Source organism: Bombus pyrosoma, unplaced genomic scaffold (genome assembly GCF_014825855.1).
Source record: "Bombus pyrosoma isolate SC7728 unplaced genomic scaffold, ASM1482585v1 HiC_scaffold_4726, whole genome shotgun sequence".
Taxonomy (NCBI): Eukaryota; Metazoa; Arthropoda; class Insecta; order Hymenoptera; family Apidae; genus Bombus; species Bombus pyrosoma.
In genome coordinates, this window is record NW_025219986.1 from 2,087,310 (window position 1) to 2,093,444 (window position 6,135).

Consider the following 6,135-nt stretch of genomic DNA (forward strand, 5'->3'; position numbering starts at 1 on the left):
TTATATCGTAATACCACATAACGTTATACGTTTTATCGTATTGCTATTTGACGATATACGTTATATCCTAATACTACATTACGTTATACCTTATAACGTAATACTATATAATGTTATACGTCATATCGTAATACCAAACAACGTTATACCTTATATCGTAGTACCACATAACGTTTTACGCTATAACGCAATACAATACAAGCCTAAACAATATATCGTAATACCACATAACGTTATACGTTATCTCGTAGCACCACATAACGGTATACGTTATATCGTAATACCACATAACGTTATACGTTATATCGTATTGCTATATGGCGTTATACCTTATATCCTAATACTACATTACGTTATACGTCATACCGTAATCCCACATAACGTTATACGTTATATCGCAACACCACATAACGTTATACGTTATATCGTATTGCTATATGACGATATACGTTATATCCTAATACTGCATTACGTTATACGTCATATCGTAATCCCACATTACGTTACACATTATAACGTAATACTCTATAACCTTATACCTTATATCGTAATACCACATAACGTTATTCCTTATAACGTAATACTCTATAACTTTATACGTTATAACGTAGTACCACATAACGTTATACGTCATATCACAGTACTACATAACGTTATACGTTATAACGTAATACCACATAACGATATACGTCTTATCGTAATACCACATAACGTTATACGTTATATCGTATTGCTATATGACGTTATACGTTATATCCTAATACTGCATTATGTTATACGTTATATCGTAATACCATATAACGTTAAACCTTATATCGTAATACCAAATAACGTTATACGTTATATCGTATTGCTATATGACGATATACGTTATATCCTAATACTACATTACGTTACACCTTATAACGTAATACTATATAATGTTATACGACATATCGTAATACCGAACAACGTTATACGTTATATCGTAATACTATATAACGTTATACCTTATATCGTAATACCACATAACGTTATACGTTATATCGTAATACCACATAACGTTATACGTCATATCGTAACACCTCATAACGTTATACATCATATCACAGTACTACATAACGTTATACGTTATCTCGTAGCACCACATAACGATATACGTTATATCGAAATATCACATAACGTTATACATTATATCGTATTGTTATATGGTGTTATACGTTATATCCTAATACTGCATTATGTTATACGTTATTTCGTAATACCATATAACGTTATACCTTATATCGTAATACCAAATAACGTTATACGTTATATCGTATTGCTATATGACGATATACGTTATATCTTAATACTGCATTACGTTATACGTCATATCGCAGTACTACATAACTTTATACGTCATATCGCAGTACTACATAAATTTATACGTCGTATCGTAATATCACATAACGTAATACGTTATATCGTATTGCTATATGACGATATACGTTGTATCCTAATACTACATTACGTTATACCTTATAACGTAATACTATATAATGTTATACGTCATATCGTAATACTAAACAACGTTATACGTTATATCGTAATACCAAATAACGTTATACGTTATATCGTATTGCTATATGACGTTATACGTTATATCCTAATACTGCATTACGTTATACGTCATATCGTAATCCCACATAATGTTATACCTTATAACGTAGTACTATATAATGTTCTACGTCATACCGTAATACCACATAACGTTATACCTTATATCGTAATACCACATACCGTTATACGTTGTAACGTAATACCGCATAACGTTATACGTCATATCGTAATACCACATAACGTTATACGTTATATCGTATTGCTATATGGCGTTATACGTTATATCCTAATACTTCATTACGTTATACGTCATATCGCAGTACCACATAACTTTATACGTCATATCGCAGTACTACATAACTTTATACGCTATAACGTAGTACCACATAACGTTATACGTCATATCGCTGTACCACATAACGTTATACGTTATAACGTAATTCCACATAACGTTATACGTCATATCGCAGTACTACATAACGTTATACGTTATAACGTAATACCACATAACGATATACGTCGTATCGTAATACCACATAACGTTATACGTTATGAAGTAATACTATATAATGTTATACGTCTTATCGTAATACCACATAACGTCATACGTTATATCGTTATACCACATATCGTTATACGTTATATCGTATTGCTATATGGCGTTATACGTTATATCCTAATACTGCATTACGTTATACCTTATATCGTAAAACCACATAACGTTATACGTTATATCGTATTGCTATATGACGATATACGTTATATCCTAATACTACATTACGTTATACCTTATAACGTAATACTATATAATGTTATACGTCATATCGTAATACCAAACAACGTTATGCCTTATATCGTAGTACCACATAACGTTATACGTCATATCGTATTACCACATAACGTTATACGTTTTATCGTATTGCTGTATGGCGTTATACGTTATATCCTAATACTTCATTACGTTATACGTCATATCGCAGTACTACATAACTTTATACGTCATATCGCAGTACCACATAACGTTATACGTTATAACGTAATACCACGTAACGTTATACGCTAGATCGTAATACCACATATCGTTATACCTTATATCGCAATACCACATAACGTTATACCTTATCACGTAATACCACATAACGTTATACGTTATTACGTAATACCACAAAACGTTATACGTTATATCGTATTGCTATATGACGATATACGTTATATCCTAATACTACACTACGTTATACCTTATAACGTAATACTATATAATGTTATGCATCATATCGTAATGCCAAACAACGTTATACGTTATATCGTATTGCAATATGACGATATACGTTATATCCTAATACTACATTACGTTATACCTTCCAACGTAATACTATATAATGTTATATGTCATATCGTAATACCAAACAACGTTATACGTTATATCGTAATACCACATAATGTTATACGTTAGATCGTAATACAACATATCGTTATACATTATATCGCAATACCACATAACGTTATACCTTATATCGTAATACCACATAACGTTATACGTTATATCGTATTGCTATATGACGATATACGTTATATCCTAATACTACATTACGTTATACCTTATAACGTAATACTATGCAATGTTATACATCGTATCGTAAAACCTCATAATGTTATATGTTATATCGTATTGCTATATAACGGTATACCTTATATCCTAATACTACATTACGTTATACCTTATAACGTAATACTATATAACGTTATACGTCATATCGTAACACCACATAACGTTTTACCCTATAACGTAATACTATGTAATGTTATACATCATATCGTAATATAGCATAACGTTATACGTTATATCGTAATGCTCTATAACGTTATACCTCATATCGTCATACCACATAACGTTATACGCTATAACGCAATACAATACAAGCCTAAACGATATATCGTAATACCACATAACGTTATACGTCATCTCGTAGCACCACCTAACGGTATACGTTATATCGTAATACCACATAACGTTATACGTCATATCGTGACACCTCATGACGTTATACGTTATATCGTATTGCTATATGACGATATACGTTATATCCTAATACTACATTACGTTATACCTTATAACGTAATACCACATAACGTTATACGTCATATCGTAATCCCACTTAACGTTATACCTCATAACGTAATACTATGTAATGTAATACATGATATCGTAATACCACATAACGTTATAACTTACATCGTAATACCACATAACGTTTTACGTTATATCGTATTGCTATATGGCGATATACGTTATATCCTAATACTAGATTCCGTTATACGTCATATCGTAATCCCACATAACGTTATACGTCATATCGTAACACCTCATAACGTTATACGTTATATCGTATTGCATATATGACGATATACGTTATATCCAAATACTACATTACGTTATACCTTATAACGTAATATTATGTAATGTTATACATCATATCGTAATACCACATAACGTTATACGTTATATCGTACTACCACATAACGCTATACGCTATAACGCAATACAACACAAGCCTAAACGATATATCGTAATACCACATAACGTTATACGTCATCTCGTAGCACCACCTAACGGTATACGTTATATCGTAATTCCACATGACGTTATACGTTATAACGTAATACCACAAAACGTTATACGTTTTATCGTATTGCTATTTGACGATATACGTTATATCCAAATACTACATTACGTTATACCTTATAACGTAATACTATGTAATGTTATACGTTATATCGTAATACCACATAACGATATACGTCGTATCGTAATACCACATAACGTTATACGTTATGAAGTAATACTATAAAACGTTATACGTCATATCGTAGTACCACATAACGTTATACGTTGTAACGTAATACCACATAACGTTATACCTCATAACGTAATACTATATAATGTTATACGTCTTATCGTAATACCACATAACGTCATACGTTATATCGTTATACCACATAACGTTATACGTTATATCTTATTGCTATATGGCGTTATACGTTATATCCTAATACTGCATTACGTTATACATTATATCGTAATACCATATAACGTTATACCTCATATCGTAATACCACATATCGTTATACGTTATATCGTATTCCTATATGACGTTATACGTTATATCCTAATACTGCATTACGTTATACGTCATATCGTAATCCTACATAACGTTCTACCTTATAACGTAATACTATATAACGTTATACGTCATATCGTATTGCTATATGACGATATACGCTATATCCAAATACTACATTATGTTATACCTTATAACGTAATACTATGCAATGTTATACATCATATCGTAATACTACATAACGTTATACGTTATATCGTAATACCACATAACGTTATACGTTATATCGTAATACCACACAACGTTATACGTTATATCGTAACACATCATAACGTTATACGTCATGTCGTATTGCTATATGACGATATACGTTATATCCTAATACTACATTACGTTATACGTCATATTGCAGAACTACATAACTTTATACGTTATAACGTAATACTATATAACGTTATACGCTATAACGTAATACTATACAAGCCTAAACGACATATCGTAATACCACATAACGTTATACGCTATCTCGTAACACCTCATAACGTTATATGATATATCATATTGCTATATGACGATATACGTTATATTCTAATACTACATTACGTTATAACTTATCACGTTATACTATAAAAAGCTATACGTTATAACGTAATGCCACATAACGTTATACGTTATATCGTATTGCTATATGGCGTTATACGTTATATCCTAGTACTGCATTACGTTATAAGTCATATAGTAATCCCACATAACGTTATACCTTATATCGTAATACCACATAACGTTATACGTTATATGGCATTGCTATATGACGTTATACGTCATATCGTAATCCCACATAACGTTATACCATATAACGTAATACTATGTAATGTTACACATGATATCGTAATACCACATAACGTTATACCTTGTATCGTAACACTTCATAACGTTATACGTTATATCGTATTGCTATATGACGATATACGTTATATCCTAATACTACATTACGTTATACCTTATAACGTAATATTATATAATGTTATACGTTATATCGTAATACCAAACAACATTATACGTTATATAGTTTTACCACATAACGTTATACGTCATATCGTAACACCTCATAACGTTATAGGTTATATCGTATTGCTATATGACGATATACGTTATATCCTAATACTACATTACGTTATACCTTATAACGTAATACTATATAATGTTATACGTCATATCGTAATACCAAACAACGTCATGCCTTATATCGTAGTACCACATAACGTTATACGTCATATCGTAATACCACATAACGTTATACGTTATATCGTATTGCTATATGGCGTTATACGTTATATCCTAATACTTCATTACGTTATACGTCATATCGCAGTACTACATAACTTTATACGCTATAACGTAGTACCACATAACGTTATACGTCATATCGCAGTAC